At 35.9% G+C, this 16175-nt stretch overlaps 1 protein-coding gene across 4 annotated transcripts in view; it reads right to left on the reverse strand.

The window, feature by feature from the left end:
• The window catches only part of Kr-h1 (Kruppel homolog 1), a 115604-nt gene that overhangs the window by 17650 nt on the left and 81779 nt on the right, over positions 1 to 16175 (reverse strand). The gene's annotated exons all lie outside the window — the stretch shown is intronic.

Raw genomic sequence — 16175 nt, forward strand, 5'->3', positions numbered from 1 at the left:
GCGCCCGACGCGGCGCATATCGTCATCGCGCGGCATTGTATTTACAACTTAAGGGGTATGCTATATGTGTAGCATGTAAAGGCAGGCGTAGTGTGTAATAATGGTATATGTACTACATGGAGTACTACAGAATGTGTAAGTGTAGGCGTAGTGTGTGGTGTTGATACGCTGTATGGAGTAATAAGGGATGAGAGCGTTAGTATAGTCGCTACACAGCAACTCAAGGCAAAGATGTCACCTACATATAAATTAAAGTTTCTGATCATATACAAATTTTTGTGCATGCAAGTGCTCGAGCAAATGTGTACACTGATGTTTTGTTGGAAGTAAAGAGCCAGAGTAAACATGAGAAAATATGTGATTTTTATTACTGATAAAAAAGTGTTAACCCACAAAGCAAGTGGTTAGGTATTCAGGTTTACTTTATTTGGTGAGATTTATATGAAGTAATAAAGTGCAAGCAAAGAAAAAAAATGTTATTTAAATTGAATTAAATTGAAGATAAAAAATAAAATAAATAAAAATAAAAAATTTGAAAAGGTAACATAAAATAAAAGAGAACAAAATAATATAAACTGAACACAAATAAAATAACACAAAATAGAACAAAATAAAATAAAATTAAATTATATAAAACAAAAATAAAGCAGTGCGTGAAAATGCTATATTGCTCTGGATTTTTTTTTTCTGTTGCTCCGACTCCTAACATGAACAGCGCAGATAAAGTTCTGCATAACAATTTCCAACAGAGCAAATTTTCAATAACATTTTTTTTTTACTTCGCTCCACTAAGAATAGCATTTTGTTTGGAGTATTTATTTGCAAATCTGATCAGCTTGCTGTTGACACAGAAGCTGCAACTACATATTCACAATAGCTATAAGAGCAATGAGTACGCCTTCGGGAAGCACAATAAGAAGTGGAGGTGTCCTGTAGCTAAATCTAATTTTTAACGCTTTATGGCGACACAAAAACAATCGAGTGGCGATGTAACTCAGGCTGCACTTGCACCCGTACGCATACCGCTTCTAGAGCTGCAATTACCATCATTTAATGGAGACCCTACTGGACGCATAACGCATTCTGTTCTTTAGTCAATGCTAATACAAGTCTGTCGGACGGACAGCAGCTACAGTATTTAATAAGCAGTCTAAAAAGTGAGGCATTGGAATTAGTTAGTAGTTTTGCAGTGAGTGACAAGATCTACAGTGAAGCCTGGGACATGCTGACGACCAGATACAAATGATGCGATTGAAAAAATAGCAGAGGACAATGCTAAGGCAATTAAACATATTATCAACCTAATTTTGCAGCACATTGGTCCCCTACGTAAGCTCAGCCGACCGGTTGAGATCTGGGATGACTGGCTCGTCCATTTAATTGTTTCGAAATTAGCCTTTGAAACTCGCAAACAATGGGAATTGTCGATTGTATCAGACGATGTGCCATCATTCAGCGAACTTCATGGTTTCCTTGAAGCTCGTGAGCGGTGGTTGGATAAATAAATAAAGGTGCAGGATAAATAAATTTGAAAAGAAGACTTGTTGTTAACCGACGATGTCTTCATTGACGAGCTGAACACAAATCTAAGCTTAGTGGTGAAACTTGGTTCTTTTACCACTCCGTGATGTGGCATATAATACATATGCGGTTTGCGCTGCTGGTTCGGCTAGCTCCATAAGGCCCAAGTCAACAAGCTCCTCATGAACTTGCTATACTTCTCGTGAAGACTTTATTTCGCAACGCTTTTTTCCATTCGCAGTAATGCCCTTACTGCAGCGTTTCGCGACTCACCAACCAACACGTCTTGTTTTCGCAAAATTAGTAAGAAGGCTAGTTAATTGTATGTCGTAGTAGTGTAGAGATTAAAGTCGGCTTTACATGTTATGGAGTCGCGTTTCCGAACAGCACCCAACCAAATACGGTGTTCTGCGTCATCGGAGTGCCATTTTCACTCTTTTTTAGAAACTTGTCCATTTCGTCCATGCCCAAGAAAACAACTATTGGACCAGGCTTGAAATTGTTTGAGTCGGCTAGCGGCAAATGTCTTACATTTACTCCTGCAGTTTTAAGCAATGCAAGGGTAAATGTAAAAAATGTTCTGCATACAACATGCAACGAAAGCGATTCGTTGTTGTAGCGATAAGGTTGCTCCCCGAAGGCTTTGGGGAGTGTTATCGATGTGATGGTCCTTTGCCGTATACGGATCCGGTACGCTCAGGTACCACAGTATAGTGTTAACTACTTTGTACTCTTTACTTTAATTTTTAAAATAATTTTAATTGAGTTTTCGTGTTAACTTAAAATTTTGAATAACTTCAAAAAAAGAAAATTCTAATTAGTTGGAAAATATCTAAACTCAAAAATAAACAAAAATAAATTTTTATATTTAAAATCAAAATAAAAGATTTTTTTTTAAATATCAACATGAATGTTGATATATTGGCGATCCTACCAATGATCCTACAACTTTAAAACGAACTTTAAAACCAAAATCAACTTGGATCATAGACGAATTTATTTTGCTTTTATGTGATTTCGCAATATATAGACACGTGATCATAATGCAGTACGCACTGAAAAATTAACTGAATAAAAAAATTTTATAAATAGCACTATTGAAATTCTTGTGCATATAATTTAACTATGTTTGTGTTCCCTATACATTTGTGAACAAGAAGCAATACAACAACATTCTGTGCAAATTTCATATAAAAGTCGCTGTAAATTATATATACGAAACATTAAAACAAAGAATAAGTGTTGAAAATCAAATTAAAAATATAAAAGTACGTATAACAGAAATTTACTAGTAAGCATTCTATGAATTTTATGCAACATAAACAAAATACAAAATAAAATTTGTTTACGATTTGTTAATTAATAAAGAACTCTAAAAACGTGTGTGTTAACAAAATAAAAACATTTACAACGATTGGGTTATCCAAGCCACAACAACAATTTTGCACGCAATACACACAAGAACAGATTAAAATGAAGACATCACGATGAAAATTAAGAGATTTACAAAGAAAACAACAAAGCCATTGCATATTTTAAAAGCATTACAATATCAAACAATCCAGATATTAATTTCAAGATATTTTTAAACAATCATCAATCAACTACTTATTAATTTTAATATTTTTTTATTAAATTTAATGTAAGTATAATTTTTATTTTAATATTAAATTTAAATTTTTTAATTATAATTTAAATTAAAATTTTAAACCTTTTAACTTTCAAATTTATTTTAAGATTATTTTTATATCTTAAAAATTTTAATATAAGTTATTTAAATTTATTTATTTTTTATATAAAATTAAATATTGTATTTAAATTGTTAACTCCCTTTCCAAAAAATTCTTAAATATTTTCTTATTTTCAAATTTTTCATTTAAATTTCTTTTCATATGGTTCTACGCTCACCAATACGAACTCGTAAATTTACAAATTCAGAAAATCAAAATATTAACCATACAAATAACATCATGACTCACAATACAACTCAAAATTCTAACATTAATACAACACAAAACAACATCTCTAATACAACACAAAATACTTCAACACAAGATAACTTTACAAATTTTCCTTCTACTAAATCTATTAAATTACCACAATTTTGGCAAGATTGTCCTGATGCCTGGTTTTTGCTTGTTGAAGGACAATTTGAAATTAACAATATCAATGATGATAATTTAAAATTTCAAAATATTCTAATTACTCTTCAACGAGATACTATATCTAAAATTTTAGATGTTATTAACCCTCCTCCTCTTTTTAATAAATATGATACAATCAAAAAAGTTCTATGTGAAAGATTTTCTCTTAGCGAAGAAAAACGATTAGAACAATTATTTTCAAAAACTGAACTTGGTGATCGTTCACCATCTGAATTATTCAGATTTATGAAATCACTTATAGGTTCTGACTCCATAGTTAGCCAAGAATTACTCTTTAAATTGTGGATTCGTAAATTACCACAAGAAATACAAATTCATTTGACTTCCAATAATAATCAAAACAGAGATGAAATTATTATTTTAGCTGACAAACTTTTTGATTTAATCAATAAACCTCATTCTTCCAAATCTCCTGTAGTCTCAAGTATAAATAATAATATTTTAGAACAATGCGTTAAAAATTTAACTGAATTAACTACGGCTATTTATCAAAATTTAAATAAAATTTCTAATGATATTAATTAATTACAAATCCGTTCAAGATATAAAGATAAAAATAGATCTAAATCTCGAAATTTTTCAGGATCAAGAAATTTTTCAAACAATCGTAATTTTAATTCACAAACAACTATTTGTTGGTATCACAAAAAATTTAAGAATAACGCTCTCAAATGTATACCCCCATGCAATTTTAATCAAAATCATAATTCAAATTACGAACAAAATTTAAACTGAAACGATCCATTATGACTATTATTAAACCTACTCGTCGCCTATTCATATTTGATAAATTCAATAAACTTAGTTTTCTTATCGATACCGGTGCAGTTGTATGAGTTATTCCTTTTTCTAAATTTAAAATTTATAAAAGAAATTCGGATCTTACTTTGACCGCAGCAAACGGTTCTTCAATTGAAACTTTCGGTACAAAACTACTTAAAATTGATTTAGGTTTAAGAAGAGATTTTGAATTTCCATTCATTATTGCGAACATTGATACACCAATTTTAGGATCAAACTTTTTAGAAAAATTCGGAATTATTGTCAATATTAAAAATAAAGAAATAATGGATTCTACTACAAAAATTAAAGTTGCTGGATCTTCTGGATTTTCTGATATTTTCTCACTCAAAATTCCTATTGTCGAAAATAAGTTTTCAAAATTACTTTATGAATTTCCATCTATTACCTGTGAACCAGATTATACTAAAAAAGTTAAACACCATACGTTACACAGGATAGAAACAAAAGGTATTTTACCATTTTCGAAACCCAGACGTCTTGATCCAATCAAACTTAAAATTGCTAAAGCTGAATTTGAATTTTTAGTTAAAACGGGTATATGCAGACCCTCAAATTCTCCTATTGCATCTCCACTTCATCTCGTTCCTAAAAAAGAACCAAATGATTGGAGACCTTGCGGAGACTATCGAAGACTTAATTTTATTACTACACCAGATCGGTATCCTTTACCACATATTCACGATTTAACAATTGATTTAAAAAACAAACAATTTTTTTCCAAAATTGATCTTGTGCGTGCTTACCACCAAATTCCAATGGCAGAAGAAGACATTCATAAAACTGCAATAACTACCCCTTTTGGAATGTTTGAATTCGTAAGAATGCCTTTCGGTTTACGAAACAGTGCTCAAACTTTCCAACGCTTTATTAATGAAGTATTTTCTGATTTCGATTTTGTATTTACATACATTGATGACATTCTTATTGCCAGTGATAATGAAGATCAACATATAAATCATTTAAAATCAATTTTCAAAAGACTTGAAGAATATAATTTAAATATCAAACCTTCAAAATGTACTCTCGGTGTAAATAAATTAAATTTTTTAAGTTACGAAATTTCAGGCGAAGGTATTAAACCATCTTTCGATAGAATTGAAATCATAACAAATTTTGAAAAACCAATTTCTATAAATAAATTACAAAAATTTTTAGGTATGATAAATTACTATCACAGATATATTAAAATGTTAGCAACAGAACTTAGTCCTCTGCATGAAATGCTAACACATGCAATTAAAAACAAACTCAAACAATTAAATTGGACAAATGAAACCACAACAGCTTTCGAAAATGTTAAAAAACTTTTTGCTAAAAATACTTTACTTACACATTTCGACAAAAATGGTATTTTATCATTAGCAGTAGATGCATCAAATGTTGCTATTGGAGCAGTTCTTCAACAAACTAGCAATAATATTCTAGAACCCTTAGCTTATTTTTCAAGAAAATTAACTACAACAGAAACTAAATATTCAACATTTGATCGTGAACTTTTGGCTATTTATAATTCAATTAAACATTTTAATCATTTTCTTGAAGGTAGAACTTTTACTATTTATACTGATCATAAACCTTTAATTCATGTTCTAAATTCTAAAGTAGATAGATCTCCTCGTCAACTACGTCATCTTGAATATATTGCTCAATTTACAAATGATATTCAATATATACGTGGAAAAGACAACATAGTTGCCGACACACTTTCCCGTATTCCAGAAATAAATGCAATTTCAACTCAAGATATTTAGAAACTTTATATAAAGAACAACAAACTGATACATTTTTACAAAAAACCATTTCTGATCAAAATTCTAAAAATAATTTAAAGGAAATTCATATTCCAGTTATTAATTTAAATATATGGTGTGATGTTTCTCTACAACCTTTTCGACCTTATGTTCCACATTCTATGAGAAGAATTATATTTGACAAAATTCACTCATTATCTCATCTAAGTATAAGAACAACTAGAAAATTAATTCAAAATAAATATTATTGGCCTAACATGCGTAAAGAGATTAACGATTGGACTTCATCTTGCATCAATTGTCAAAAATCCAAAATTTCAAGACATACTAAATCTCCTATCCAAAAAATTCAAATACCATCAGGCCGTTTTGAACATATTCATATGGATATTGTTGGACCTCTTCCAGTTTCAAAGGGAAATTGTTATATTTTAACAATTATTGACAGATTTTCACGTTGGCCTGAAGCTTATCCGCTTAAAGATATTTCAACAAATACTATAGTAAAAACTTTTATTCAAAATTATATACCACGATTTGGTATACCATTAAATATTACAGTAGATCAAGGTTCACAATTCACCTCAAAATTTTTTACGGAATTAACTAAACTTTTAGGTTCTCATAAAATTCATACATCTCCTTACCATCCCCAAGCAAATGGCATGATAGAGAGATTTCATCGAACTTTAAAAGCAGCAATTATAGTATCAAACGACTCGGTTCATTGGTCTGACATTTTACCATTCATTCTACTTGGTTTACGAACTTATATTAAAGAAGATTTAAAATGTTCATCTGCTGAACTTGTTTATGGCCAAACACTTAGAATACCTGGTGAATTAATTATTTCAAATAGTAATAAAGAACATGATTTTTCTAATGACGCTCTTCATAAAATAAGAGAATATTTTTCGCTTGTTCGTTCTAAAGTTTTTCATCATAACAAAGAAAATGTTTTCGTTCCTAAACAATTAGAAAATTGTGAGTATGTTTTTGTTAAAGTTCTTCGTAAATCTAATTTAGAATCACCTTATGAAGGACCTTTTAAAGTTATCTCTAAGAAAAATAAAACATTTACAATTCAATACAAAAATACTATTAAAAATATTTCAATTGATTTACTTAAACCAGCAAACATACTTATTAACACTAATTTAAATACAAATACATTAAACAACAAAAAAACAAAAAAAGGTTACTTTTAATATTAATTAATAATTTGTTTGTTTCAAATTTTCTTGGAGGGGGAGTAAATATAGTGTTAACTACTTTGTACTCTTTACTTTAATTTTTAAAATAATTTTAATTGAGTTTTCGTGTTAACTTAAAATTTTGAATAACTTCAAAAAAAGAAAATTCTAATTAGTTGGAAAATATCTAAACTCAAAAATAAACAAAAATAAATTTTTATATTTAAAATCAAAATAAAAGATTTTTTTTTAAATATCAACATGAATGTTGATATACACAGCACCATTAAGGTGCTAGCCCGACCATCTCGGGAACGATTTATGTGGCCACATTAAACCTTCAGGCCATCCCCTCCCTACCCACCCCCAAGTTCCATGAGGAGCTTGGGGTCGCCAGAGCCTCATCTGTTAGTGAAACAGGATTCGCCGCGGATAGGTGAGGTTGACAATTGGGTTTGGAGAAGCTATATATTGCGCTGGCAACCTGAAGGGTTGCGCTACACAGCCCCTTGAATCTGGTATTTAGTCGCCTCTTACGAAAGGCATACCTACCGCGGGTATATTCTGACCCCCTAACCCGCTGGGGTAAATCGATTCGTCTTCAGACACAGCTAAGGTAGAGTAATCTCTTCATATTGCAAAGATGATCATGTTGGAAATTCAATCAACTGAACGCTAAAGCAAAGCTAACTGCTATAAAATCGCAAAGTACCTGTTTAAATTGCCTCAACTAGGGCCAGTCCTTGCAAAATGTCGTAGTTCCTGATCATGCCGCATATGCCAACGTCGACAACAAACGCTTTTACACGCTGACCTCAACAACCAAGAGGCAGCACCAGCTTACAACAACTCCATCCAAGGCGCCAACAAAACCTCACAATATGCTAATGCTGAACGGGTGGTTTTACTAGCCACTGCTGAAATTTACATACACGATAACGCTGGTCGCTAGGGCACTTCTCGACAACGGTTCACACGCCTAGGTTATCACCGAGTCATACGTCCAGCGTCTACGTTTACCTAGAAGTGCATCATTAGTTTGCGTCACAGGTGAGGTAAAACTATGCATCTTTCCGAAATCACAAGACTCAACCTTTCACGTGAGTACACTTATTTTACCTAAAATTACTAACGACCTTCCAACCAACTTGGTACCCGCTTAACGGTGGCCGCATATAAGACATTTGCCGCTAGCCGACTCAAACAATTTCAAGCCTGGCCCAATAGTTGTTTTGTTGGGCATGGACGAAATGGACAAGTTTCTAAAAAAGAGTGAAAATGGCACTCCGATGACGCAGTACACCGTATTTGGTTGGGTGCTGTTCGGAAACGCGACTCCATAACATGTAAAGCCGCCTTTAATCTCTACACTACTACGACATACAATTAACTAGGCTTCTTACTAATTTTGCGAAAAGAAGACGTGTTGGTTGGTGAATCGCGAAACGCTGCAGTAAGGGCATTACTGCGAATGGAAAAAAGCGTTGCGAAATAAAGTCTTCACGAGAAGTATAGCAAGTTCATGAGGAGCTTGTTGACTTGGGCCTTATAGAGCTAGCCGAACCAGCAGCGCAAACCGCATATGTATTATATGCCACATCACGGAGTGGTAAAAGAACCAAGTTCCACCACTAAGCTTAGATTTGTGTTCAGCTCGTCAATGAAGACATCGTCGGTTAACAACAAGACTTCAAATTTGGTTCGCTTCCGCACACATCGGTATGGGATAATCGCCGACAGGTATACGTCGCTTAAGAGGACATCGACTACCAACGCATTGTATGGCGCGATGATTCGCCCGAGCCTTTGCGTGACTATCGCCTTCTATCACCTATGGAATGACCTCCACCTCACACCTCGCTGTAAAATCTATGCATTGCGCTGCGCAACACGCAGCCGAAGAATATCAAAACGCCGCTAAATTAATTATGTCCGCTTATGTCGATTTGCTAACAGGGCCTGATTCTCTAAAACCGCTTACAATACTTCAACGTGATATTTCACACGTTCTCTATCAGAACGGGTTTGCGCTCCTAAAGTGGGCAATAAATTGCGAACCATTAAAGAACAAATACCGCATGCAAAAAGTCTTACCGACATCCAAACCTTGGGTTGTATTTGGCCTACAGAAGATGATTCGCTTTCGATTTAAAGCAATTACGGAGTAAACTAACAAAACGTATTTTCCTTTCCGATACGTGCAAGATATTCGACCCGCTTGTTCTTATATCCTTTCGCTTAATAATATGGTTGCAGAAAATCTGGCGCTCTAATACGCTTTGGGATGAGTTAGTATCACCAGACGTAGCTTCATACTGGTTATCGAACTGAAGGGAGTTGCCAAAGCTTTCATCGCTTAAGCTCAGACGGTGGCTAGGTACTAGTCCAACTACAAATGTAAAATTTCATATATTCACCGACACTTCGGAAGCTACCTATTCAGATACTATCTACTGCCGTACACAAACACAAGACGACGAGGTAAACGCTGTGCTGAATGCTGCGTAAACCAGCGCAGCACCCCTAAAAACTACTTCACTACCCCGCCTCAAACTATGCGCAGCTCATATAGGCGCTAGGCTAATGCGCCAAATTCAGCAAAGTTTCGGACACAATGCGAATGCGTACCTATGCCAAAGAGTATATATTGTCAAGAGGCGTCACTCGATACTTTTGTTGTTGCCAAAGCAAATTACTCGATGTTTTCTCAAGGTAGTCGTTGTTTTTTTTTATCAGATGTATTTATAAAAACGCCTTCTATACATTTTCGTGGGGTATTTGTGTTTATTTTACTGATTGTATTAAATTAATTAATTAATTCTCTTTCCAAAAATCGTAATTATGCAAAGTCACTTTACCGCATAACTATATAGGATTCAATTAAAAAAAACTAAACAAAACTTCCTTGAGAATCACATTCGACATGACAGGGTTGCTTTGGCAACAACAAAGTATCGAGTGACGCCTCTTAACAAATATATACTCTTTGCCTATGCGTGGTCCGATTCGATGGTAAACCTGGCGTGGCTGCAAACAATCAACTTTCGTCGCAAACCGCGTGGCAGACGTAAAAGAAGTCTTACCTCAACAAATTGGAGACATGTCCCTTCGGAGCATAGCCCTTCACGGGGTCTTAGCCCTGCTCAACTTCTTAATAATTAGTTGTGGTGGCATGAACCACCTTGGCTTAGTGAAAACCAATTCGGAGCTCAAATCAAGCAAAACCAGCTCGCATCTAACGCAAACCGACGAGAAATGGGATCTTCTAACAAGATTTCATTCATACAACGAGCTCAAACGAGTTACCGCATACCTGCTTCGATTTAGTAATAATGCTCGCATATCTATACGACGTTCTACTGCAGATGGACGATTATCTGGTCCCTTAACCTGCTGAAATTAGCAAAACTGAACTATCATTGGTAAGGTATTCCTAACCTAACGTTTCTCCAAGCCGATGCTAAACAGTGACTTGATGCACATCAATAATTCAATCATTATGTCTACACATATGTACGTACACGCAGCAGAGAAGCAACGCACGAACACATGCATATATCTTATCTGAGTTGCTCACAAGAGAGGGCAATAATTTGTGCAATTGGTTGGCTACGATACGGTTACGACCTTAGCGGCACCAATAATCGATTGCATTGATTCTCATAAGGTTGGTCGAATCAGCTGTTAAAAGGTTACCGATACGGTTACCGATAAAGCACCAATGTCTCCAGCTTTACTCATGCGCATATGAGAAGTTATAAACGTAGTTGTGGCTGGTGATTTTGTAGCTGATAACTAACTAGTAAGTTCTGGAATTGAAAAGCCTAGAAGTATGCAACGAGAAATCAAAAAGTATAAAAGGCGCGACAGTAGAGGCGCAAAAAGTCAGTTTCGTTTAAGCTATCAATCAGTTTGAGTTAAGCAAGTTATCAGTAAGCGAAATATAAGTGTTATTGTGAAGTACTTTAATAAAGGCCATTTTGCATTATTGAAGAGTGGAGTTATTTATTCAACAGCTTAGTGATTCGAACTAAGCAGAAGGTTGCAAATAAGAGGATTTACAGTAAATTCGTTACAATTGGTGTCAGAAGAGGAATTGTTGAATAAATTCCAGAGAACAACAAGGACATGGCAAAGTTCAGTGAATTGAAGATCCAGCAACTGAAGAAGGAGTTGGAGAGCCGTGGATTGAATACAACCGGCATTAAACTCGAACTTCAGGCACGACTACGAGATGCAATGGAAGCAGAAGGAATTAACGTGGAAGAGTATGTCTTTCATCTTGATGTCGACGAGACAACAACAAAAATTGAAGAGAAAAACGAAACATCGCAGACAGTTACGAGCACAGACTTGAACATGATTTTAGCTGCAATATCTGCTCAAGCATCGACAGTGTCATCTCAACTGGCAGAACAGAAGACATATATGGAACCGCAGGATAACCGTATAACATCCAAGATGGAAGAACAGAAGACACGTATTGCAGAAATGTCGTCAGAAATAACATCGAAGATTGAAGCACATGAAACGCGTATTTCAGAAATGTCGTCACAAATGTCATCTCAACTGGCAGAACAGAAGACAAGTATAGCATCCCAATTGGAATCGCAAGAGACACGTATAACATCCAAGAAGAACAAGAGGAGCGCTTATCATTGCAGGTGGCACAAATGTCTTCGCAGTTAGAAGCACAGAAAGCAAGGGTTACATTAAAGCTGGAAGCGCAGGATGAAAAAATCGCTCAATTTCAGGCAGAAGTCGATGATTTGAAAGGTCATGTGCAGCAGTTACAACTAAACCGCTCAGCTGTTTCAGCGAGTAATCCAAAGGTAAAAACACCATTCTTTGACGGGTCTGTTCCTTTCCAGATCTTTAAGCTACAGTTTGAGAAGACCGCAGCAGTGAACAACTGGAATGCGGAAGATAAAGTTGCAGCTCTATTCGTAGCATTGAAGGGGCCAGCAGCCGAAATCCTACAGACGATTCCCGAAGGAGAGCGGAACAACTATGAAACATTGATGGCCGCTGTCGAGAGACATTATGGAAGCGAGCATAGAAAACAGATATTCCAAGTTGAGTTGCAAAACCGTCACCAAAGAGCGAATGAGACTGCAGGAGTTTGCCTCGGATTTTGAAAGATTCGCTCATCTCGCAAATGCGGACGCACCCGTGGAATACACTGACAGGGTAAAGATTCAGAGCTTTATAAATGGCATACGGGACGCCGAAACAAAGCGAGCTACATACGCAAACCCAAAGCCAACATTCGTAGAAACGGTGTCACAAGCTCTGATTCAGGAAACAGCGTCGTTTCTGTGTAAGCCAGTTTTCAAAGCACGCCCTGTTGAAGTAGAAAGGAGAGAGTGGGTAGACGCAATATTGGAGGTGCTGAAAGGATCGCAAAAGCGGAGTGGAAGAGTTATCAAATGCTTCAAATGCGGGAAGCGGGAAGAAGAGTCATTGCGATCTTGATCCTAGTGGTTGCAACAGCATGAGTGATTTTAATAACAAAGCTGGAGGGGATGAGCAAGAGCGAGTAAGATGTAGAGATCAAGAGCTATCTCCAGCTATTGAATGTCCTGTGATATCTGTCTCGCAAATTGGTAGAAAATCGACCGTCAGAGGGAATGTGGATGGCAAAGAACGTGTACTGACTGTAGATACGGGCGCATCTCATTCCTTAATTCCATCTGACTTGGTCAACAGGAGAGTAAAAACGTTACCTGGAGCAAGGTTGTGTACGGTCAATGGCGAGTATAACCAAGTCCAGGGAAAAGTGGTATGTGAAGTCTTGATTGGAAAGGTCACAGTTCTACACAAATTCGTTGTGGCGGAGATCGTTGATGAAGTCATATTGGGAGTGGACTTCTTGGTTGACCATGACATCAAGATCTATATGCAGAGAAGGGTGATGCGCTATAAGAACCAGGATATACCACTTAACTTCAGTTTGCAGAAAGGGTTCAGTAGTAATCGAGTACTGGTGAAGAAGACTCGATAAAGACCACGGAAGTCAAAGGCAAAGGGTGATAGATCGAAAGGGCCAAATAAAGCAAAATCAAAAGTACCTGCGAGAGAAACACTGGCATTGACAAAACCTAATGGACGCACAAAAACGAAGCAACGAATTTCCCAGAAAGAATGCGAGGGTAGTTTCAAGCCGGAGCGCACTACTGTTGTGAAACGTGGGAACGATACTGATTATGCGAAGCCAATCCGTCAAGCGCAAGCTCTACGAAGTAGTTCATTGGCCAAACAACAGAGTGTGAGGGAACGGCCCAGGGTAATGAGTAGTAAGATCAGACACTGGCATGACAAGAACTTTAATTCGGAAGGTTTCTTGGAGGGAGATTTGGTACTGCTATACAACCCTCACCGGCGGAAAGGTGTTCCATCCATATATCGGTGCAGTTGGGAAGGCCCGTACAGAGTTGTGAAGAGGATCAGTGATGCCATCTACCGCATACAAATAATTGGGAAACCACGAAATAGAAGGGTGGTTCATTTGGAGAGGCTAGCTGCGGTTAGATCGAGAGATTTGTCTGATCGGGACGATCAGACTTAGATGGAGGGCAGTGTTATGAATATTAGCAACACTAAGGGGTACTGCCATCTCTAAGCCGATGCTAAACAGTGACTTGATGCACAACAATAATTCAATCATTATGTCTACACATATGTACGTACACGCAGCAGAGAAGCAACGCACGAACACATGCATATATCTTATCTGAGTTGCTCACAAGAGAGGGCAATAATTTGTGCAAGTATTACTAATGCGCATATGAGAAGTTATAAACGTAGTTGTGGCTGGTGATTTTGTAGCTGATAACTAACTAGTAAGTTCTGGAATGGAAAAGCCTAGAAGTATGCAACGAGAAATCAAAAAGTATAAAAGGCTCGACAGTAGAGGCGCAAAAAGTCAGTTTCGTTTAAGCTATCAATCAGTTTGAAATAGCGAAATATAAGTGTTACTGTGATGTACTTTAATCAAAGAGGATAAATATAATAAGAGCTGTCACTCGTTAGTAGCAACTACCTCACAGTTTACATTGAGTAAATGCCTCAAAAATAACGAGTGACGGCTCTTATTATATTTATCGTCTTTGCTTTAATAAAGGCAATTTTGCATTATTGAAGAGTGGAGTTATTTATTCAACAGTTTAGTGATTCGAACTTAGCAGAAGGTTGCAAATAAGAGGATTTGCAGTAAATTCGTTACAATATTTATTCGGACAACGGCACCAAATTTGTCGGTACTGACAAGAAGCTTCCAACTGTTGTTATTGTTGTAGCGGTAAGGACACTCCCCATTCCCGTCCCCTCTGTTGGATACCATCTGACAGACAAGATTTTGAAGTGCTAACAGCGGGTCATTTTATGGTCGAAGAACTAACAAGGGGCCTAATGGAACCTAGCTTAGAACCCTTTATCAACGGTGGCAAGCAATCACTGCAATAAGACAACATTTTTGGAAGCGATGGCGAGATGAATATCTCTCGAAACTTCAGCGGCAATCAAAATGGCTTCGCCCAACACAAAATCTACAACGAGATGGTGTGGTGGTCATACACGATAACAAGGTTCCACCTACCAAATGGAAGCTCGCTCGGGTACTCGATGGCTATTCCGGCAAAGATGATCGCGTACGAGTGGTCAACCTAAGGACATACGAAGGGGAACTACTGAGGCCTATTGCAAAACTATCGATTTTACCAACATTTGTATATTTAAATTTGCAAAGTAATTTATATTTCAAACCGTCGTTCAATGCGGCCGGCATGTTTGAGCCCAATTGGAATCTCTGTATCAATCAATCTATAACTTGACAATATGTCCTAGCATTGTTAGCACTGACCATCAGCTGTTACTATTTACTTCCTTTTTCTTCCCTTCTAATTAAATGAATTGAACCAAGTGGAAGTGTGTTTTTTATCAATCGAGGTTAATCCGCAAGTAAGTATAAAACTTTCGACTTGCAAACTACTAAAAACCACCAACACAGAGCATATTTTTCGCTGCTACTGTCAGTAGCAAATGCAAACACCGAAAAAAAGTGACGAAAAAAAACAAAATAATATAGAAAAATAAAATAAAATGTTTACTAACTAAATTAAACGATTTTTAATCAATGCGTTATCCGTTTGTTATCCAAAAGTTTTGGATTTATCAATCCTGAAAAAAGTATCGAAAAGTTATCGATTTATTATCGGATTGTTACCAATTTCTTATTGGAGTGATATCGAAACGGTATCGATGCTTTTGGAAACTTATGAATTTGATATGAGAGTGTTACCAATTTGTTATCGGCATGTATTTGGATTTATCATCGAAAAACTATCGATACATTATCAATATCTTTTTGATTTGTTACCAATTTCTTATCGGGGTGTTATCAAAAATATATCTACTTATTATCGAAAATTTATCTTATTAGCGGTGTGTTACCAGTTTCTTATGATACTGATACCTATAAAACTTTAATATAAAATCGATGACAAATCTGTAACCCTTCTATGGCAAGCTGATTACAAACCGATAACTGGACGATAATTATTCGTTATCGATAATAAGGTGATTATAAAACCATATGGGTCGTTACCAATAAGAAGCCGGCGGGAGCTCTTCTCAAAAAGCCCGGAACTATTTGTTTCTGGTAGAGTTACCTCTGTTGTCGGTTAACCTCAACCCCAGTTTCAAGACGTATGTTAATAAATAGAATTGCACGAATACTTGAT

Source organism: Eurosta solidaginis, chromosome 2 (genome assembly GCF_040869045.1).
Source record: "Eurosta solidaginis isolate ZX-2024a chromosome 2, ASM4086904v1, whole genome shotgun sequence".
NCBI classification, from domain to species: domain Eukaryota; kingdom Metazoa; phylum Arthropoda; class Insecta; order Diptera; family Tephritidae; genus Eurosta; species Eurosta solidaginis.